A 24,427-nucleotide genomic window follows, 5' to 3' on the forward strand; every position below is an offset into this window, starting at 1 on the left:
GCGATACGAGAGAAGCGATTGGAGGATAGTTTTAAATCGTGATTTATTCGCACCGTATCTTTCGGCAAAAACGTTATTCACCATACTAAAGCAATTGGATATTTTGAAGATGTGATCCGCATCAGGATTTTTTCTAAATTCACTTTATTTTCACATTTATAATTTGTGATTAGAAGCTTGAATATGTATGCAGTGATAGTTATTTTAAATTTAATATTTTAAATCTTTGAAAAAATATTATTAATATATTATAATTATTATTAATATATTATAATATACAGCACTTACAGCAATATTGCTGCAAGTTTTGTGATGTTGGGGTACATATATAACTTTTATTCCATTTTACAGATTTTATATAATTTATTTATTATAATTGATATACTACATATAGTAGATATAAAATAGATTATATTCTCTTACGATCTTTTCGCACTATTCTCTAGTTCTTGTTAGTCATTTTTTTTCATTAACTCTGCTAATTTATTACACGAAAATACACATTGTCAGACCATTCTCTTTCCACACTCATGTAATTCGTATACGTAACTACATGTCTCATTGAGCGTCGTATGTTGTTACAATACAACACGTACGTTAAGTAAAAGCCCATCAGGCTGATGAGGATCAGTCCACTCATGCTTGGCATTTACACTTAATTAAGCTTGGGTATACATCAAGAATGCGACGTTTATGGCTGTGGTCGACCGATTCCAATTCCTTCCTTACATTGTTCGCATGTATCACATAAATCATTTTCAAAATTGGAGATGCATTTAGCTTTGAAAGATGAAGCGTTGATTAGCAAATTTAATTGAAAAATAAAACTTCTTTATCATTTTTACGTGTAAAATATGGAAATCTTTGACATGTACAGTTTTTTTTATACTTTAGAAGGTTATACATAATATATAGAATTGCAACGAGTTTTTGTTATCGATATTTAGTGAAAGCTCTACACAGAAAAACTTTCATATTTCTAGCTATAATAAATGTTTAAAGAAAATATTTCAACAAAAAATAATGCAATCCATTGAATAGATATAAAGACAATAGGAAACATACACTAAAATAATGATAAAGACTATTATCATTACTGTAAAATTATATCGACGTTATCGTTACCGTTATCGTTACAGAAAAAGATAACGATAATCGTTACTTTTTAACCCTACTTTCCATTATTAATTTTTGACAAGCTTGTGAGTTCTCTAACTGGGTTTAGTCGCTATCTAGAAATGACAAAGATTACATATGTATTTAATTGGCAATACAAATCTGTCAAAGTCTGTAATTTTGCGTGCACAAGCTTTCTTTCGCTCTCCTTCGTTACAGCTTACACGTTAAATAAAATGTGCACAGCTTTTCTCGGAAATGTACGCGGTTGATATCCTAGCCACTGTATGCGGGCATTAAGTAGAGGCTATCAGACTGATGAATGCGGGCCTTTCATGGTCGGTAGAAAAATTCACGCTGTCACCTTACCGTCGGCTTTTTGCTTCAACGGTCGTGAATTTTTCACACCGTTGCTACCCGCGAAGCCGCGTAAGCCTCGTGCACGTGCGCGAGTGATGATAGACGGTGGACGGATATACACAGGTTGGTTTTCCCTCTTCTCTCTTATAAAAACCCTCGAAGCATATGCGAGCATTAAGTATAGAAGCCAGTCTGGGTTGATGAGCCCAGCTCTTTGCAATGCCTCGTAAGCACTCCTGTGTCACATAAATATTAATGTAGTGCAGAATGCGAGTAACGTAACAACCTGTCTCGTTATCAGTAAAATTTGTATGCGTTATAAGTTTAGAGGAGAGTTCGTGGATATAAAAATTTAATTATTACTGCCTTTCATTAATCTTTAAGTACGTATAAGAACACTCCAAAAAAAAAATCATATTTTTATACTATTTTCTAATAATATCTCTGTATTGAAATTAATTTACATATATATTTATAAGATAGTGAAACGTAAAAATAATGAATTTTATTTAAGACTTATTTCTAGTCAATACTTTTTATTTTCATTTTACAGAATAAGGGTTTAAGATAACTATACGTGAGATGCTGTGGTTATTTACTTACTTAAAGATTAACCATTTTTAAGATCTTATTAAATACGGATTTCTCTGCGTTTGTCAGACTGTAAAGATATAATGAAAAGTATATGTAATAGAGAAAGTATGAAAGATAAACTAATAGTGATTTTGCAGGATTATAATTTCCTTAAATTATTAAAAAATGCCAGATTAAAGGGATAATATGACTTGCTAAAAATAAAAAGAAATACGAGAAGAAGGCAGGTGATGAAATCGCGTCATTCTAAGCGTGACACGAGCGTGACGAGAGAGTAGGCCTCCCGTTATTTACTCCTTTGATGCAGCATAGAAGCCAGGAAAGTGGTGCAACAGTAGACTCGCCGCGGCGTTTCATCTTTCACCGCAAAACCACGTCGGCAGGAAGTAAAGCTCGTCTTCGTAGTGACTTTAGAAATCGGCCGAGTGGTTTTATTATGATGTACCCTGGATATCGTTTCTCTTTTTAATATCTTCCCTTTTTCCTGTTGATTAATTATTATACTACAAAATATCAGACCATAATCGCATAATAATTATTAATAATTATTTAAATATAGCAAGTTAAATAAATAGGAATAATAAAAAAAAATTGTTCATCTGATATGTGCGATGATACGGATAAAATACTACAGTCAGGATAATTCCCTCATGACTATGTTGCGAAAAATAGTTCTCGCGAAAAAACGACGTTGGTTCAATGTGCAGCGACAATAAAAGTTATATCTGTGGTTTTTTTTTAGTTTACGAAATCAGAAGCTTAATTCATGAACATGGACGAACATACAACGAGCACGAATCACACACCTCGCAAAGGACACCCATCGTCAATTGATTTCTCTTCAATCACGGGAAAAAATTCTAAGCGAGATGAATGTTTCGCAATATCACGAAAATCATTTTCCACTGTTGGAATTTGATTCGGTCATCCGCGTTTGTACCGTCTGCGCAAATATTTCGCGAGCGCAACGAGATAAAAGAGTGCGTATGTTTTATAATCCTCGCTATTTCAACTCGGTTGCTATATCGTTTTACGGCAAAATATCTGACATTATGACGGAAATATATAATTTTATGAGGATTCTCGAGGCATCATTTATCATTGCACGTGACAAAAAGTTGGGATGTACCTGAAATTGCGCTGTCGATCGGACCCGACATTAGCGGTAAGCTCGCTGTCGCTATTACGAGATAACATATCGGATTTCGAATAAATGAGAGAGTTAGTCGGGAAATTAGGGGATTGCGGGGATGTATCAATGAAATCCGATTCGTTGGTTTCGAACATTGACACGTGCGAGAAATGGCACTCTCGTGTTTGATTTTGCGACGATTGCATAGCGGATCGCCGATTCAATGAAACCGCAGTATGTTCGATAAAACACTTTTAGATACTTCCGCTCTCTCAATATTTTCCTAAAACAAGTTTAATTGTTATTTATCACCGAAAATCTGATTGTTTATTGGATGTGCGAATGCATAAAATTTCACGTTTATCTAATCTGCGCGCAGAATTTTGCGATAACTCTAAATTTAAATAGAATATTACTCGAGGTTTGGAAAGAATGATTTGTCTAAAGTATCTGAAAATTTAGTTATATGAAAAGAGCAATTTTGCTGAAGAATATAAAAATTTAGCTAGATACAAATCTGAAAATAATTTTACTAGATTAAAATAATTAGATAGGACGACAAAATTGATTGCTAGAATATCAAAATCTTTTGCAGCATTGCTCATCATGCTTAAGATTCCTACAAAATTATTTTGATGATCCAACAGAATTATTTTCAGATCTGTATCTAACTAAACTTTTTAGATTCTTCAGTAAAATTAAATCTTTCCACGTAAAGACAGATTTAAAAATAAATTTTGCTGAACTATGAAAATAATTATGCAGAACGTTCAAGCTCGTTGCTAGAACGTTGAAACTTTTTTTACCATCATTGTTACCAAGCATTTTGCATAATTATTTTGATGATCAACAAAATAATTATGCAAATATTTTTAAAAAACCATTCTTTCCATGAATTAATCAAAATAAATCGAGTGCAAATTTCGCTCGATATGAAGCATCACGAATCGTTTTATACAAATGTCGCGCTTCTGTCGACCAGTGTCACCGCCCAATATCGTAGAAAAGGTATTGACATCACCTATCAGCAGATTAGTATCGATGGCAAAAGCATCCGCAATTGATGCTTGAAGCGATATCGATGCTGTCAAAGCGTCGACAATACGTGTCTCTAATCACTGCCGATGATTACAACGTCGAATCAGATTCGTTCGCTTCCGCGCCATTCCTTTTCCGAGCCGTTGGATTAACGGCGAGCGTCTGTCGTCGATTCTGACCGGAATTATCGAACCTACATGCGTGAATATTCGAATATCCGGACGACTGAATTCTCTGCGTGTTTGATTAAACGCGACGACGCGATTGGCGCGAATTTCACGCGAACACTGCGGAAACGCAAAAGATTGCACGGATTTATTCATTCATTTTTTTAGCCCACATCACGGTCTCGTACCGGTTTGATCGAGTTCCGTCGGCCATTAGATTTCTGTTAATTACGGCACAATTGAGACATAATTAATCTGAATCATTAATCTTCTTGGCAAACCGATGTATATTGTGTTAATTTATGAAGTTTTATTAATTGACTTAAAGCTTCTATAGATTTCTTTTTTCCTTGGTTTCTTTTTTTGTTTAGATATTTATATATACATATTTTGTTGTCGTCTATAATAATCAAATCTGTATCTTGTCTTTTTCTTTGTAAATCGGAAGTTGCAAAAATAGAATCATATACATTATATTTCTGCCTATGTTCATTGTATGAACAAAACAATGGAATAATGAATTATAAATGAATTAAAATTTATCAAAAAATATAATAATAATAATTTCGATTAATAAGGAATTAGCGCTGTAATACGTACGCGATTAATTTCAATATTATTGAATTGTATCAGTACAGATGAATCCATGTGATAAAGTAAGCGATGAGATATATAAGATTAGACTACTTGCATCTTTTTCATTATTTTAGTATTCGCAATGTTCCTATGTGAGGTGGTCAATCTTCATTTCTTGGAGAAAACGCAACCAGTTGACTAGTTGGATAGTGCAACCGTGATTAAGAACGCCTACAATTAATTCACAAAGTTTATTAATAAATTCTAAGTATATTCGTTAGAAATAAGTAGTGTCTTACCTCCATCAAACTACTGCCGATACAAAATTTATCAGTTCGTTGATCATGGACGAAGTAATCACGACACTGCACTTAAAATTATATTGATAATCGAAAAATTCTGAAAGTTTAAAAAAGTACACATATTTGGAGGACGTTGTTCCATGGCGTTGTTCCTTTTTTTCTGATGCTAGGGAGATTTTCACAGTGACGCGCGTTTCTTTTTCCTTCGGGAACATCCTGGAGAATTTTGGGATTCGAAAGTTTGTGCTTGGGGTCGCGACGAGAGGATCACGACGGCTGGCACTATGGAGACAGTCTTCCGCTTATCCTACGAATGGTGCTGTGAAATCAGCGCCGGTGATTCGGGAGAGGGTAACCTCGTGCACAACCCGATGAGGGCGTGTAGTGATAGTTTGCGCTGTAGGGATGCCAAACCGCCAAACTTCGCCTCGAAACCATTCTCGTAGACCACCCTTCCTTCAACCGTACCCTCTTGTCCTACCGCATACTCTCTTTCTCATCTTCTCTCGATGCCTTTGCATCCACTTTCTGTCACTATTCTCTCCATTTCTGCTTTTCTCTCTCTTTCTTTATATATATATATATATATTCTTGTTTCCTCAAGCACTATCGCAAGGCTTTTCCTTTATTTGCATTTCCTTCCTGCGCGATATCTTCCTCCATGTTTTCACCCCTGCTTTTATCTGCATCCCTTTATCTGCAATCTTTCTTGATCCTTCTACTACCTCATCCCTTTTTCCGAGCCAAAGTCCGCAACACATTTCCTTCACCCGTTATTTCTTGCTAGCCTTTTTGCGTCGTTTCTACTCTCCTTCCGGTTTTCGTTCATCCTATTCTCTTCATCTTGCTTACCTACCATTTTTTGGTTCGAATATTGTCGCATTTTTACGATTCTTCCCTCTATTTCGATATTAATTAATTCAATATGTCGGCATTTCTTGCTTTTTCCTTTATCATATTTTTACCTTTTCATCTCTAATATCTTTACGAGTTTCTCATCAAATGTTTAGTCCAAAATTGCATGAACGTCTTCCTTGTTCCTCGCTTCATTCCGCTTCCTTGATTTCCTGCTGGATTTCGCCACAAGGCATATAAGCATACACATACCAAAGCAGCGAGCTTCATTCTCCGGTGCGAACGTATAAGCTATCGAAGGAGCTCCGAAACAGCTACGAGCTATGTGCTACGGCTCAGCTCCTCTCGTCAGACTTCCACTTAATACTAATGTAAGCATCGGCCAATTAACGTAATTGTGTTATGGCCCACGTCGAACACGGATCTCCGAGCTGTCTGACGGCTTCTCAACCCGGTCGCTCCGTGGATCGATAACTCGTGCGCGTTATACACTGACGACCGTCGTGCAGACGAGCGATAGCGCGCGATAAACGGGAACCATGAACGGCATCAAAGTAACAGGGCGAATGGAATTGGACGATGAATCGGTTTTAAAGTAGAGCGTATTAGTCGCAGCGAGTGATTTTCCATTGATCAAAAATAGCTAAGTACTTAAATAAATTGAGGCAAAGCAAGATGGGTTAATAATAAAAACTTTTTCTTTTTATAATTTTTTTAGACAGAAATATTAACGTCACAAAAGAGTAATTTATTTTTTTTTTTTGCCGTTTAGTATTTAATATAGTTCACTTTGCTCAAGCTGTTACTTGAATGACTAAATATGACAAATAATTATTACAATACTTATATTTTAATTACATTAATATCTTTCTGCGTTATAGCATTACTACCTACTGTTTTTATGAATATTAATGTCCCGGATGAAACTCAATCTTATCCACCATTTTACTAATTTTCCCGTCGCACGGTTTCTTGACTAAAGAAAAACCCGCGACGGAATATTCTCTCTTATGCACCTTAACAAGATAAAAATATCCCGTCAGGTTTTCTTGTCGTATAATATGTCCCTGCGGTAAAGTTCGCTCGCATTTCACCCCGTAATCCAATGACAGTGTCTGCTACCGCAAATTAGTGCAAATATTTGTCTTTTTATTGCGCTGCGTTTCACGGCTTTACCGTGAGGACGAATAATACCCGAGAGCGAGTTAATCTTGCTCGGTTCTTCGCCTCCGGTATTAGCAACAACTTATCGTGTCCATGCGACCGGCGATTTGCAACAAGAAACGGATTAAATGCTGCTCAGTGAATTGCGTTAGCGGGTAAAGTCGAAGCCGCGAGATCACGGAAGTCAGCGAGAAAAATTGCCACCGGAGTTCGTCTTGACGACGGCGGATTTAATTTCCGATTAAAAAAGCATCAGCTCACACTCTCGAAATTGTTTACATATCTTCGATCTATCCTATGATATTTTGTTTCGCACACAATTTCACTTTTGTAAAAATCTCTCACGTAAACATTTACGAAATAGGGTAGCGATCTCTTTATCAAAAAGTTAAGTCATAATTTGAACTGTAAAATTCTTATCTTATTTTGTACTCTTTTTCTTTACCGAGTGATAAAGCTTTACATACGTGCGAAATAATCGAAGGAATGTATCACGAAAATTTAGGGGAGAAAAGTTGCGGAACAATCGATTTTTATGTGACCCAGAAGGTATTCGATAAATTTAGTAGCAAACGGATCCTGTCGCTGGATATCGTCCAAGTCCGCTATATAAAAAAGATACGAGCATCCTTGAACGAGTCCCTCGGCGCACAAAATTGCGTTTCTCGACGCCGTTTCGGCTTCTAAACCTCATTTTTCCGATCGAATCGAGGGCTTCTCGCCTCGATATCTAGCTTTCTTTGACGAAGCAGGCACGACGTTGCCTCCATTCCTTTATACAAAATGTTATATGCACACGAGACGGTAAAAGTGGCACAGCTTCTTCCAGGTGCTAGGTACATAAATTCACTGTCGTCCTAGCAGCTCCTCCAAGATATTTGAAAACTTCGATAGACAATCGAGACACGCCACGCTGTATCTTCCATCTGAAACAACGGCGAGACTCTTCTCGCGCCTGATATCTCTCGAGTTTCTTATCATTTTCCCCTGGATCGAGCCCGGGATCCCGTCCACGTTCGACAAAGTGCAGGTTTACGTTGCTCGTAGAATTTTATCAAGCGAATGCATATCGACAACACGCTGCTGCTCTTACAATCCATTTTCCAAGTTGCATGCGCGATACAGGTTCCACTTGACAAATTTAAAAAAGTCGGAGAACTTCGAGCTCATTTTTGTCGTATATTTTTATGATGATTATAATAAAAAATTAGGTTTTATAATATAAGAGAGAGAGATATCTTTATTTGTAGAGTGCAGTTTTAAAAAAAAAACTTCTCAAGCACTATATACGATAGTATTAATACTGAAATAATACAGAAAATAAGAAAAAATATTGAAGATCATATATATATATATATATATATATGTAACAAATAAAGAAAATGAAACTATTTACAAGTCAAAATCTGAGCACGAAACTAATTATACAGGTAGTTGTACGGTTTAGTCTTGAAATCAATAATGGAGATAGCATTCCGAATATCAAATGAGGTATGCATTCCGAATATCAAATAAGATACCGTTCTAGAAATTTAATGCAGTGCATCTTTTTGAACGTTTCAAAAATTCTATGCAGCATTTTAAGAGAAAAACAGTATAATGCTGTACTCTGATACAAGTTGAGTAATATAACGCTTATAGTTAAGTTTATTGTAAAGTATAGGAGAAAACTTACGTTAAATTTCAAAACACAAATGTCAGGCAAAAAGAGAGAGAAAAGGGGAGAAAGAGAGAGAGAGAGAGAGAGAGAGAGAGAGAGAGAGAGAGAGAGAGAGAGAAAGACGACTGCATTTATATTATAGTTGCATTTTGCATACTTGTACTTTAATATTGTATCTTTAATGATACCATGTCCACATAAAGGTTGATCATATTTTTACGAAGGTTCACAAATGCAAATGTAACGTTTTATTCGCGAGGAACTGTAATCAAGGACGGGTGTATAAACGCAATGACATGGAAGCGATTCCACGGTAAAAATCATGCTGCAGACTCCGCACATTCCGGCTAATTTTCGACGAGCGAGCGTGAGACCGAAAGAGTTTCAGGCTGAAATTTAAAATTCATATTGACCATGTAAGAGTTTTGGCGAGGAAGTTCGTTGAAAGCAAAACAAGATAAAATTTCGCGGAATTTCATAAGTAAAATTTTCATTACGCGCGCGCTCTGAGTTATCAACCCGATCTGTTCAATTTGTGCGATTACACGCTTCTCTTGTCAATTTACGGAAAATTGGTGAAAAAATATCGGCCGGTGAGAATAAAACTAAAACGTCATGATGCGCGACCTGAAAATTTGTATTATGATTGATTATCGAAAATCAGCGTTATATTGAAATTGATCATTGCCACTGCATTTTACGACCGTCGAAGAACAATAAAGCATTGATAAATTTTGCACAAAACTGCCCCAATCGAATTTACGTCGCACGCGATGCGTCTATTAATACGTATCTCGCGGAAAATATAAATTCTACTATTTCCGTTTGCGAATTTGATTTTATAAATTGACAGATTGCAAACTGCATACAAAGCGCAGAGTTGGTGTGATCGGCGAGATATAATTGGCAGTCATTTAGTTCGAATTACTCTATCGTCTATTACTTATTAACGAGGGCATTGACTCACTTCAATATTTGATTGATTAAACGTGGATACGAATTGGAAATGGTTCACACATATTTATAGACATTTAAGCTAAATACATGAGCAAAATCTGTCAACTTTGGCTTGAGATACAAATCCGTTACGTTTTATTGTTTGAAGCGTGCGCGCCGGCTATGAAGCGAGAATTATTCGCGAATCTGGCTCATATCCCAATTCAATTGCCATTGGAAATTCTATACGACTTAATGCCGAGAATATGGAATAATGGCGGCCACAATACTGATATAATGAGCATCGTGCCGCGGTACGATGAAACGAACGCCATAGCTGCTCCCGGATTTATAGTAGCGATTGAACGTGGCACGCCCGGTTATCTGCCGCTTAGATTCCTGTATCAGAAAGCTTATCAAAAATGATTAAAAAGCCTTTGATAGAAATTTTCCGTTCACCGAGAAAAGCGAACCCTGTGGAATGTTAATATTATCGTGGCTACACTTCTCGCTTCGGGGAATCATTAAGAACGAGTCGAAGTATCGGAGACAGAGATAATGGGAAGAATTATTAGTATAAAAAGTTTGTTGTAACGTATTTCGTTAACGATGAATAAGCTTTATGTGAGAAAAAGCATTTCTCCTGTCCTTTTCCCTTCTATCTCTTCCCCCCCCCTCTCTCTCTCTCTGTTGAAATAAGAAAATTTCTAAAAATAATTAATTTATTGCAATTAAATATAGCGCTTTGTCTCTCTTACGCATGCAAAAGACATTTAATTATACAAAGCATGTTTACGTATCAAAAACCAGTAGCAATAATTTTCGCGAACAGCGGTAGATTAATATAATAATTATAGATAAATAATATTGATACAACAAGATATTAATACCAGGGATAATATTAATATTTCAAATTGACTTGTGTAAATCTATTGTATAAATCATAGCTATCATTTTTATAACGAATAATATGTATATGTATAAGCGGATATTTTCGAGAAATCAAAAATAGCGCGGGTATGAAATGGGATAACTTGAAGAAGTGGTTGCCTGTCACGTTCACAAATGTCGGCGATTTGCGTGGCATTGAGCGCAGAGTTTCCACTTTGCGGGCCATCGATATTTGGATACAATGGCCGTCGGAAATTTCGTATGACCTGGCACGTAGAAAAATACCACGGAAGAGACAGGGCGGATCAGTGATGCACAATACAGTTGCAATAAAAGCTGACTCGTCAAACAATGAGGTCACATATTGCAAAAAGGATGTGGGGAAACAATCGCGGAAACTGAATGTCAGGTGACAAAAAGTTTATTTTCGATATATGGAGTTCTGAGTTAATTGTCCTGAGTTTCTAAAAAATCTAACCAGCTTTACTAGGAGATTTTATTTTTAATCAAGTTTTATTACATCCGAAACAATTTTTTAAACTATTTTTATGAGAATATATATTTAGTAAGAAACAATATGGAGAAAAGTAATTATTAGAATTAACTCGTCATTATACAGAGTATTCAGAACTTATAGGACAAACTTTAGTGGTAGATTAATATAATAATTCAGGACTAACTAATGCCCATTTCCATCAATATGAATTAACTTTAATATTAGTTCAATTTACTCTTCATCTTTTTTTAGTTCTAAAGATTAGAAAAAGATGAAGAATAAGTTGAAAAAGGTTAAAGTTAATCTACATTAGTGAAATCTAGCATAAGAGAATCAATTTTTCTCAAGGAACTTGTATTCTTCTGCATCTTTGTATGAATCGCCTATGAGATATGCAATCACAATATTGTGTGTATAATCTGTATTAACAATATTAATACATTAATATTAATATCTGTAATAAGAATATTGTCCACGTTCTTTAATTTTTATTTAAAAAAACAAAAAGTAGAAATTAAATTAAATAACATGTATTATTAAACGTCATGCGCAATGTTGCCACATAAATTGATTTATTACTTTACAGGCGCTCCGAATAAAGCTCCTTAACTCTTGATAGTTAAGATAGTTAATAGATTTAATTTTAAAGTGAATGTTGCAAATTTATCTTCAGAGGGAGGAGCACACGGATTTTTTTTTTTTTAATGAAAATTGATTCTTTTAGTGAATCTTATCAGTTTAACCTCTAAAGTTTATCTTACAGGTTCTGAAACGTTCTATGTATCGATGTAGAATCGTAGATCGACACTTTATCAGAACATTATTTCCTCTAACGATCATTTTCTCTGGTTCGCGTATAAAAACTTCGATCGAACGCAGTTATAGCTATTGGAAATTCCGCGGACTATGGAATGGCGCTCTTCCGGATGCTTTCGTTCGCCAATAATGTCGTAGTGATAAGCCTTGGAACGTATAAGTGCAATGACGCGTGTGCATGCGACTTATGCGTTACCTAATACAATATCTGCAGTGAAGGGGGATCCGCATTCCAATGCACGCAAAATCGAATATTGTCCGTCGAAAATTTACTGGGGCGAAACAGCAGATGCGAAACATCGATGATGATAGAAGAGGGTATGGGAATTGCGAACACGTAGTAAATGCGAACGATAGTATTGCAGTAGGTATACCTGTTGGAGAAGTGATAATCTCTCATTTCTCACGTTCAGTGATAGTTTGATACGCTCTCAGTGTCACACTATAACACGTGATCATAGAACGCTGTTTAATAAGGTAAAGACGATTACATGTTTTCAGTCAAGACTAGAGGAAAATGAGGGAATTTACGAATACTTGAGGGAAAAATTAAATAAAGCCGGTGATTATTTATTAATTAGTCTTTATTCAAAGGATATGGCTTTAAACTCAAATAATTAACATTTATATAATATTAATACAAACTATAATTTTTATTTAAAAAATCCGCTTCGGCATTGTCTTGTTGGCGGCGAATAATTCCGAAGGGTCTTGTTTAAAATTATAGTTTGAAACTAAATAATTGAAATATCTTTTTGAATGAAAACTTTTATTAATTGATAAATAAATCGTTGGTTTTATTGAACTTTTCCTTTAGATATTCGTAGTTCTTCTACTCTTCTTTAATATATTCTTCGTTTCTGAAATTAAAGCAGAAGTATTCTTTCTACATAAATTAATGTAATAGCGAATTTATCGCTTTAAAAAGAATATAATATCGCTAATTATTCATAATCATGATATTGACATAAAATAACTGATTGGCAAAGATTCCGACTTTTAAGAAAATGTGTGTTTTCCAATAGTTTTTGCAAAAAAAAATTGTTATGGAATAAACTATAAAATTTATATTAATAAATATTATATATTTAACTTATTTTATAAATATGATATATTTTTTAAATATTATATATTATAAATATTATGATTTTGTATCTAAAATGAGAATTTTTTTATATAATAAGTAAGATTTTAAATTAGTATTTTATGATAATTAATTCACATTCTATTTTAAATTGTGTAAAATCATCCGTCTACGCCAACAGCGACGTCTAAAAACTTTTTTCTTTCGTAATTGTCCGCTTAATCGAACGTGTCACTCCCATTTATCTTTTTTGTCTTAAGATACGCTGTATCAGATAAAATCTGATCGCTTCACGATCAAATAGGGAGACATGTTCATATCCTTATTATATCTCCAAAAGTGCCAGGTATCGCAGATAAACGCTACATACGCGGCGTATCGTCGTGGATATCTTCCATGACTTCTACGAAGAAACCTTTATGTCAAGCAGCAGCAACGAACGAAGGGCAGAGGGGTAGCTTAGCAATGCCCTGCGGGGAAAAAACGTAAGGTATCTTTACACCCTCAATTCCGTTCCGATACGCGCCAACGAGCGTAGCAAGGGACGGTAGGGGGATGGTAGGGGATACGCCTTAACTTCGTACGCTTTCGTACGCTCCCTTCGTGCAAGAAACGTATAAGAAGCATTTTACGGAAAGAACCGGAGCGACGGCACGGCGCCCACCCCCATCCACCCTCTCGCCACTCTCCTCCAACCCCGTTATATCAAGTTGCACAAAACTCGTTAAAATTCCGCCGGTCTGTCCGTCCTTACAGCCGGCACAATGCGGAAATCATTTGACGGGGAAAGAGGGTACAAGGGGCAGGGTGAGGGGATAGGGGTGAGAGGTAGAAATCGCGGCGCAGCCGCTCGATCCTCCTCCTCTACCCCGTTCTCCTCTTTTTCCTCCCTCGATAGGATACTACGGAATGGTGGCGAGCCACCGTCTGTCGGCCGTCTGCTGCGCGATAGAACGAAAAATTGTTCGTCCATGTACAATGAGCTTCGATATGTATGGACGCGCATAAGCGGTTACCACGGCGCGTGCTTTGATACCGGATATCATTCGCGAGCGATGTGACGCGACGCATCAAAGCGTAGCCAAGCACGGGGTGTCATATGCGTGGCTGACGTACATATACGTGATCGGATTGGTCCCGCGTTTTTTAATCTTCTAAAAATGATACGTAAGGTGCGACATACAAAAATATATACCTGGCCGTAGCCAGATTCGATAAGAAATAAAAAATCTGATAAGAGAGAATATTACAATGCTATTTTCACGACGAAAATTAATTAGACAGCTAATGGAGATATAATTGATGATCTTTGTTGTAAATATCTTTAATTCCAAATAAAAATTGATAAATTATATGTATAAAAGAAAGAATCTTATTTTCGAAGCAAATCTTGATTAATAAGAGATTTATATCGTTCCCTTATTTCTCTCAAAAGTGACACAATTTAAAAAATTATAGTTTTCAGAAAAGAGGAAAGATTTTTTTTTAATTTAATAGAAAATCATTAACTAATTAAATAATATCGGCGAAAAGAATATATTCTTAGAAATATGATTAAATGTCATTTTTGTCATTTTCGTTTCACAACTAAAATATTATTCTTTTTTAATTATAATAATTTTGATATCCGACAAAATTATAACAAATTCGGAATGATTGATTAAAAGTGACTTAATTGGAAATATCACAGATTACATATATTTATCTTGATCAGCTAAAATGACTAATTAAATAAGAATCCCAGCTGAGGCAGTATGAATAAGAATCCCAACTGAGTTTCGTAATAAATTATTATTCATAGATTTAGCATTCTCATTAACGTCAGATTATTAATATTTATATAAAGACGCTTATTAGCATCGAAAATAATTAATTGCTTGTTATTTTAAATGATTAAATTGACAGGCAATTTAATAAGTGATGTTACTACTCTGGTTCAGTTCATTTAATTTCATTTAAAGATTGAAAGAGATTTCGTGCTGTTTGATGTGTATAACCATTCACATAAAAATAATCAATATTAGAAATTTAAAATGCCTATTGCGGTCGAAACTGGATCTTTATTGCTTTAAATAATTCAATCTTGAATTACTAATATACACTATATATGTACTTGCATATATACCATATTGTAGTCTTTTCGAATTGCGCGCTGAATTGTTTTGATGGGCTTAACGCAATTAAAGCTACTCTAATAATCGAAATAAATTGACAAGCAATTTTAATAATTTGATGCTACCATCAAGCATCATGTTATAAAGATGTTAATATGTTGAAACTAATAATTTTTCGCAATAAATTTATTAACAGTTTCAACATATTATCTTTATAATAATTCTAAATGTTTTCTATAGAAACTTTCTTTTCTATTTACAAAAATGACATAATTCAAAATATCACTTTTATAGAAGGTATTACGATTATCAAATTATATATATATATATATATATATATATATATATATCATCAAAAATAAACTAACTTCACAGTCCACAGGTTAACCTTAAAAACAACACTTGTGTTATTATTTGGCAAACGGACTGTGAAGTTAGTTTATTTTTGATGATTGACAGAGTAATCTTTACTTAACTCATTCACAGTAATAATTCGAAAATCATACTTTTTATAATAGTTGTGTCAACACAAATTTGCAAATACGTTTTTTCAGTTTCATAAATTATGCGCCGATTCGGTTTGTCGGATTTAAAACACAATCATAAACTGAAGTTGAAAATAACATCACAAATTACGTCAGTTTTAATAATGATTCTGATAAGCATCTTAAAATACTGCGAAGAACTCGATAAATATTTTCGTATAAAGAATACCAGTAGTTGCGGAAGTTTCCTTCGACGATTTCCGTTCGGTGTGTTTAGCGCGAAAACGCGAAAACGTGAGTAACTGCGATACATTTGCAAGCTCGAGAATTGCAGTCGGAAACTCTTCCGTGCGCCGTACATTATCGCTCGACTCCGGGAGCTGATAACGAGCAGATCTCGCAGGTAAAGTAGTACCAGACGCCGTGATTAAGATGTTAAATACGCGTCATAAATTAGCGCCGTTCGCGTCTCCGACCGCTACGACGCGGCGGCGAGGAGGAAATCATTATGAACGAACAATTATCGCCGCAATCGGTTTTCCTACATCGGGATCTTCCCCCGGCGATTGGTTGCGGCGTCTCACAATGTTGCGGCACAGGCATGGCAATTTTCCAACCGCGGGAATTAATTTCCGCGCCCGTCTGGTTCGACTTCACACGTGCCACGCCGGTACGCGAGCGTTAAAGCGTCGCTTTTCCCTCCGTTCCTCATGCGCCGTTTATTTGCGGGTGTAGAAGAAGAGAGAGTACGTCGCACGAAGAGCATGTTTCGGGAGATCCCCCGGTTCTCCCCCGTCCTCCCGGTGGGTACCTCATGCACGAATTTTCGGCCGATTTCATCCTGTAACGCCGAACGTGCTAAAAATTCCAACGGAGTACGATGGGAAAATTCCCTTCATCGCATTAATCCATTTTGTTGGCCGCGATTTTGGAGTTACTCGAAAATTCCAGACAGTCGTGAAATCCGCGAGATTATAACTTCGAAAGGAAAATCGCGACTTTGAAAAAACGCTTCCGAAACGTTACCTTCTTGAAATTATTTTTTCTTTTGGAATACTGTTAGATACTAAAAGAGTAGTGATAAGCCAATCTCTTGAGTTAAATAACATTTTATTATTTTTAACTTCCATGTATGTTAAAATGTAAATCAATCTTCATCTGTGGTCAGTTTTGAAGTAAATAAATAAATAATGTCCATATTAATGCACTCAATAAATAATAAACTAAATTTGAGTCTTTGATGCATTTTCTTGAATTAAATTGTTTAACTTTATTGTTTTAATTAAACGACATATTGAGGAGCAGTAGCGAACTATAAAAATGATTAAAAATAATTCAAATTGAATATAATTTGATATGAATTTAACAGTGAAAGAGAAGGATTTTCCGAAATTGTGTGTGTTTCTCGTACTTCCATCAGCGGTTATATATTTCAAAATGGCGAGGATAACGACAGATAGCGAGAATAATTCTCGGAAAATATTCTTTCAATCCTGAAATCCCGAATTGATGAAGGAGGGACTTTCATATTCCGCTTCGTTCAACCGTTCCTCGGAATCGAAGAAGTTTGATCGCGCTTATTCTTCGCAAGGGCGAAACCGTTTCAGGGTGCGAACATCACAATCAGAATTCGTCGTGGTACCTACGTACGCTAGCACGTACAAAATTGCAAAATCTGTCAGGTGAGAGACGTGCAACGTTACGAATCCTTCTGTTCTCAGGAAAATCATCTTCCCGAAGTTGTACTAAAACTTATGGAATCAATGGAAATCGATTATTTTAGAACCTTTTATGCAGAGTAAAATAGTCATGATAAATTAAAACTAATTACGATGTAATTTGTAAATATCAAATTATCTTCCACGAGGAATTACGTTTATTTCTTAATAATATTCAAAATCATTATAATAGTTGTTTATTATTATTATTATGGCATATATCAAATCTCTTAAAATGATAGAAACAAATAAGAAATCTGCATTTTATTGTGTAAGAAGCTTTAAAAACATATGTTTGTATTATTTAATCTTATCTTAATTTTTATTTTTATCATATTTTTCTCTATTTGCTTTTATTAATGTCGCAATTTCTTCGACACAGTCAAGTATATATAAAACAAGTATTGCAAAATAGATGATGCATTCGTTATTCACCGCATGCACGTAGAAAAGCGCAGCATCCACGACACGTGGATGCCGAACAGTCGCGAGTCTTTACTTTCATAGATATCCTTTTTCTTTCTTTGCGTTTCCTGCCGAGAATATTGAATAAAATTATGTTACAGATCTGATGTATCTGAAGACTGAATCGTAACGTGAATTAAATCACATCTCCGAGGTAACTGTTAGAAACGTTTATCTGCGATCAATGCAAAATCAATTGAATGTATCAAAAAAAAAAGCTTGAAAAAATTATATTATTCTATAAATTGATAGAATTAAAAAAGAAGACTTTATGACATTTAGAAAATACACGGTTTCTTTAAAAAAATAAATAATAGTTAATATAAATGTTATTATTGCAGAAGAATATTCATAAAGAAGTTTACTGCATTATTCCATGTAGTTTAGTTATTCCATTCGCAATCAGTACGATAAATTTAAAAGAGTAAAATAATATAAATAGAAGAATTTGTTATAATTCTCGACCGTGATCGCATTTTGGAGAGAAGCTGAAATTCTTAACATATGACATATTTGCAATTTTAAAACGGTTTTATCCCGTGTCATGCACGAATGCCATGCGAGGGCCATGATGCGTAGCGAGGACTCGTCGTGAATATCCCTTCCCGTCTTTTTTATTCGCTACCGGGAATATTGACGTTATATTAAATCTCGCGGAGTCGGGAAAGTGATTTATCGGTAGCTACGGCGAGAGGAAGAGCCAGTGAGGTATAGGCGGAAGAGGAACGGGGTTCCAGACGGGAGAGAACCTCGTAAATTCTTCCAATCACCGACAAATGTTACCAATTCCAAGACGTACGGTGCTGCTAGAAAGCTGAGCACCGCCAGTGTGCCTTCGTTGTCGTACTAAGCTTTAATAATAAAACAGTCCAAGTACAAGACGTCAAGCATCGAGATTAATCAATTGTCGATCTTGTCATTTAAAGTTCTTTAGAGCTGCGCGTGACATCTGAGCTTTTTAAATTCTACTTTGCAATCAAACAATCGTTTGATCGTTAAAGATGTAAATAGAGAGTAGTAACTTGATGCGATTTGTAACTTGATGAAAAAATTAATTCTTTTTAATAATTTGTAAATTGTTATTAACAATTCTTACGTATAAAAACGTAACAATAATTTTCTTTAATATTTGTCACATACTTTATACATAGATTTTTTATAATAAAAGAAGAACATAGTAATGGCACATTATATGTTGCTCTCCGAACTTGAAGCATTATATTACGCAAAGTAAAATTCAATTCCTTTTGTGTTGAATTTTATTCTTCCGAAGTAACAAATGAATCAAAAGAGTTTGCTATCAACTAGTATCACAAAAAGTCTAAAATACTCCAAAATTAATTTTGAGACATAAAGGAAAAGAATTAAAATAACTTGTATTTAAAAATTTTTATAGAAAAGTTTTATTTTTTTAAATCAAATTGCTACTATAAATTGATAAAAAAGTTAAAGTAAAAATAAAAAAGTTAAATATTTTAATTATCATTATTTTCACAAAATATTATTTTTGTAAAATTCCAGATAAAATAATTTGAAGTCTATGTATGATATATTTATATGCATGTTGTATATATATGTATCTGTATATTTATTTTACGAGTTGCTAATTATAATTTAAAAATATATCAACGTATTTCTTTTTCTATTGCTGTTTATTTCATTTGATTTACATAGATTTTTCTCTTTCCCAATATTTTATTACGGACAAGACATTTGCATAGGAGACAACATATATTATAGTCTATATAAGAAAGTATATATTTGAATTGTTATCATTTTATAATTAAGATTTGATAAAATCGATGAAATTCTCATCACACAATGATTGCATCTTCGTAATTATGTTGTCTTTGTGTTGTCACTCGCCATGAGCTGTTTTACTGTATCTCTTAATTTATCTGAACACAAAAAATAAAACAAAATTAAAACAAAAACAAGCAAGATAAAATTTATCTAAAATTAAAAAAAAAACACGAGACATATTATAGAATATAATAAGCATTTAAAACATTTATAAAGGGCGATAATTTAATTTATTTAACATTGAAACGATTTTAGATGGATGTGCATTTAAAGAGATAAATATTTCTAATGTAATAATATAATATTTGCAGATATTATTATTATTATTAATATACATTTTGATAAAAATTGCGACTAATTGAAGACTGATCAATGCTTTTTTTCATTTAATAAAAAATAATAAAAGAGAATTAATAATAATTTTGTTTAGCTTATATATGTAGTTTTAGTCCAAATGTTTTAGTAAATATTTTACCTATTTCTTTAGCCCCCCAGTCAGTTATATTTTTAAGAAAATCTGCGTACGAGTAATTTTCATTTTGAGGTGCACTTTCAGTAGGCATAATAATTCCCAGGAATAAGATCACTCCGAAAACAAACAGAAGTATCTTCATGTCTTTCATTATTAATTTAACGATTGCATACAAATGCTATTATTAGATTCGTATCGGATTCTTGTCAAAGCACAACTGTGGCTTGAAGAAACTGTGGAGTATATATATCACAGAAAGTGATTATTAATTAAAATTATCAGAATGTTGACAACCAATGGTATAACGCATTCTAATATCAAAAATGTGATTCGTCTTCGAAAAAAGATATCTGGTATTCTAAGAAAAGATAAACATAGAGCAAAGGTTAGATGAAATTCATTTAGATAAGAGAAAGTCATGTTTCCTTATAGTATAGTATTGTAAATGACCAATATTCTTAAAATTTTCTAAGAACTTTTCTCATTTTTTTCAGTTTCTGATCAAAGTAATTTCTTCGTATATACCAATTCTATTTCTTATTTTTATCTTTTTTCATATCTGTATCTTTTTCATATTTTTATCATTTTTAGAAGTTTTAAATTTCTTTTCTCGCAAAATATCATTTTTAATATTACATATCTATTAATTACTACATAATTACAATGTACTATTGATTACTATCATTATATATATATATATATATATATATATATATATATATATATATGTAGATATAAAATCAAATATAATGTTGAATGCTTCCTAGTTTTCGAGATTAAGTCCTAATTTGATTTACACTACATTTAATTACACTTACTGCGAATTATATGATATTTTGACCATGTTTCATTGTATTTACATAATAAATATATTAAAATGGAACGTGATACGTTGAGAAATGATTTTCAGTGGACATAACTAGAATTCGATAAGAGGCCAATGTCAAAATTGAAAATAATAAATCAAAGTTTTGTATATATATATATATATATATATATATATATACAAAATTTTGTATGATTTATTATTTTCAATTCAATATATATATAAAACATCTAATAAAAAACTTTGTATAAATAATTAATATTTGTATTTATTTAAGATCTTTGAACTCAATATTGATCTCTTATCAAGTTTTATGTGTATATGTTTTTTTTTTTCATAAGAGATCAATACAGTTTTACTATATTAAAAATCACATCTTAAAGTAATCCTATTGAAGAGAAGTTTTTTAAATTTGTTTATCCCTAACAACTTTAATCCGACATGAATAGACTAAATCGAACAACCTTGTATATATACATCACAATAAGAATTAACATTCCATTAAATTTTTTTATTGAAATGCTCAGAAACTATGATAAACAAATAATTTAAAAAAACAATGATTTGCTGAAGATAATTTTATATGAAGTTGTAAGTAACTTTCTCAGGAATTTATTTATTTATAATTAAAATTTGTGATAACATTTTAACTGATGATTTACTTTCTATGCTATTTATATTCCGCTTTTAGTTACGATTTTGAAACGAATCCGGATGTAGTGTAGATATCGTTTGCTTACAACGTTAATGATTACGATGTTAATAACCGGTAAATAGGAAGATATTTTTATTACTTGGCGTGATCTTGAACTCTAAAAGTTATCGCTGGAGTCATCGTCGGAATTGCATATTTATGAGATACTCCTTGCACTATCAGAACTTTAATATTAAATAAAATTATTGTTTTTTACATATGAAAATTTATTGTACTGTAATATATAGTACGATTTTTTATGATATTTGATCTTTTAAATTTATTGTATTTTCTTTTAATTAATATTAAAAAAATGTAATAATAAAAATGTAATTAATCAATTTTTAAGTTAAAAAATACGAAAATATTTTAGAAAACATGATTTTAACAAAATTTAAATTTAATATAATAATTTAATATTTGTAAGAAAAAGAAGATTTAAATATTCTTTTTTTTTCTAGTTTTTTAGTACCTTACCCTACATTACACACATATGTATATATTTCAATAATATCTTCACATAAATTACATTTACTTTATACGTAGATTAGATTTTTATAATAAAAGAAGAACATAGTAATGACATTATATGTTGCGCTTCGAACTTAAAGTTTTATATTACGCAAAGTAAAATTAAATTCTTTTTGTGCTGAATTTTATTCTTCCAAAGTAAATGAATTAAAATAGTCTGCTATCAACTAAAAGTCTAGAATACTCCAAAATTAATTTTGAGACATAAAGGAAAAAAATTAAAACAACTTGTATTAAAAAATTGTTACATATGAAAAGTTTTATTTGCTATCGCAAATTAATAGAAAAGTTAAATATTGTAATTATCATTATTTTCATAAAAATATTATTTTTGTAAAATTTCAGGTAATAACTCGAAGTCTATGTATATTTAGATGCATGTTGTGTATCTATATATTTATGCGAGTTGCTAATTATAATTTATAAATATACAAATATACTTTTTTTTCTAATGCTGTTTATTTCGTTTGATTTATATAGATTTTTCTCTTTCCCAATATTTTAATAGGAGACAACATATATTATATTTTTACATATAAAAAAGTATATACTCGAATTTTCGAATTATAATTAAATTAAGATTTGATAAATCGATGAAATTTCTCATCACACAATGATTACGTCTTCGCAATTTTGTTCCCCTTGTGTCATTTCTCCTGAAAGGTTGTTTCTAATATTTTTTTTACTTTTTCTGAAAAAGTAAAATAAAATTAAAACAAAAATAAGTATGATAAAATTTATCTAAAGTTTAAGAAAAAACATGAGACATTTGTAGTAAACATTTATAAAGCAAATAAAAAAATAAAAACTCTCGAAAGTAAATATAAAAACAATGAAAGACTAATGAGAGTTATATTCAGTTAAAAGTGCGAAAATAAAAATTATTATCAAAAAATATAATAATTACCGAAAGACATTTTGGCTTCCTTTTGAACCATCATTAGATTGTCTAAAACATTTATAAAAAATGATAATTTTTTTTTATTTGAAATGAATTTAGATGGATATGCATTGAGAGAGATAAATATTTTTAATGTAATAATATACTAGCATTCGCAAGATATTATTATTAATATACATTTTAATCAAAATTGCGACTAATTGAAGATCGATTAATGCCTTTTTTCTCATTTAATAAAAAATCTAATATATAAAGAAGAATTTATAATAATTTATATAATTTTATTCAGTTAACTTATATATGTGGTTTAGTTCAAATGTTTTAGTAAATATTTTACCTATTTCTTTAGTCCCCAAGTCAGTTATATTTTTAAGAAAATCTGCGTACGAGTATTTTTCATCTTGAGATGCACTTTCAGTAGGGATAATAATTTCCAGGAATAAGATCACTCCGAAAACAAACAGAAGTACCTTTATGTCTTTCATTATTAACGTAATGATCGCGTATACAAATGCTATTAGATTCGTATCGGATTCTTATCAAAGCACAACTATGCCTTGAAGAAACTGTGGAGTATATATATCACAAGAAAGTGATTATTAATTAAAATTATCAGAATGTTGACAACCAATGGTATAATGCATTCTAATATCAAAAATGTGATTAGTCTGATTCTTCGAAAAAAAATATTGAGAATTCTAAGAAAAGATAAACATAGAGCAAGTGTTAGATAGAATTTATTTAGATAAGAAAAAGTCATGTTTTCTTATAGTATACTATTGTAAATTATCACACACACACACACACACACACACACACACACACACACACACACACACACACACACACACACCAATATTCTTAAAATTTTCTAAGAAACCTTCTTCATTTTTTTCAATTTCTGATCAAAGTAAATTCTTCGTACATACCAATTCTATTTCTTTTTTTTTCATATCTTTATCTTTTTTATATTTTTATTATTTTTAGAAATTGTAAATTTTTTCTCTCGAAAAATTTTATTTTTAATATTACGACGCATCGTACTATTAATCATTAGTATTTTAACAACGAATGTTCCGTCCTTTTTTAACAAGCGAAAACTTATTTTGGGTTAAGTTTTTCATCAATCAAATAATTCGTAACAAATACACTTCAATTTAACACGTTATCATAACATTGCTAAGTATATTGTTGCCTAAATAAAATTAAATTGAGAGGACAATTTCTTTAC

General features: G+C 32.5%; 1 protein-coding gene and 1 long non-coding RNA gene across 9 annotated transcripts in view; one reads left to right on the forward strand and one right to left on the reverse strand.

Moving 5' to 3' along the window:
* The window catches only part of LOC105144698 (organic cation transporter 1), an 87,996-nt gene that overhangs the window by 14,672 nt on the left and 48,897 nt on the right, over nucleotides 1-24,427 (forward strand). The window lies entirely within an intron of this gene.
* On the reverse strand, nucleotides 1,480-23,783 carry LOC105144696 (uncharacterized). 4 transcript variants are annotated; one of them, XR_015547511.1, is made up of 5 exons: nucleotides 20,248-20,726; nucleotides 16,016-19,867; nucleotides 3,200-12,963; nucleotides 2,080-2,554; nucleotides 1,480-1,712 (listed from the first exon to the last, which is right to left on the reverse strand). It is a non-coding gene; the product is annotated as an uncharacterized LOC105144696 (long non-coding RNA). The 4 variants fall into 4 exon arrangements; XR_015547510.1 differs by having other exon boundaries at nucleotides 2,080-12,963; nucleotides 20,248-20,736; XR_015547508.1 differs by lacking the exons at nucleotides 1,480-1,712; nucleotides 2,080-2,554; nucleotides 3,200-12,963; nucleotides 20,248-20,726 and adding exons at nucleotides 23,203-23,244; nucleotides 23,534-23,783 and having other exon boundaries at nucleotides 19,603-19,867.

Source organism: Acromyrmex echinatior, chromosome 14 (genome assembly GCF_024713525.1).
Source record: "Acromyrmex echinatior isolate Ae372 chromosome 14, ASM2471352v2, whole genome shotgun sequence".
Classification (NCBI taxonomy): Eukaryota; Metazoa; Arthropoda; class Insecta; order Hymenoptera; family Formicidae; genus Acromyrmex; species Acromyrmex echinatior.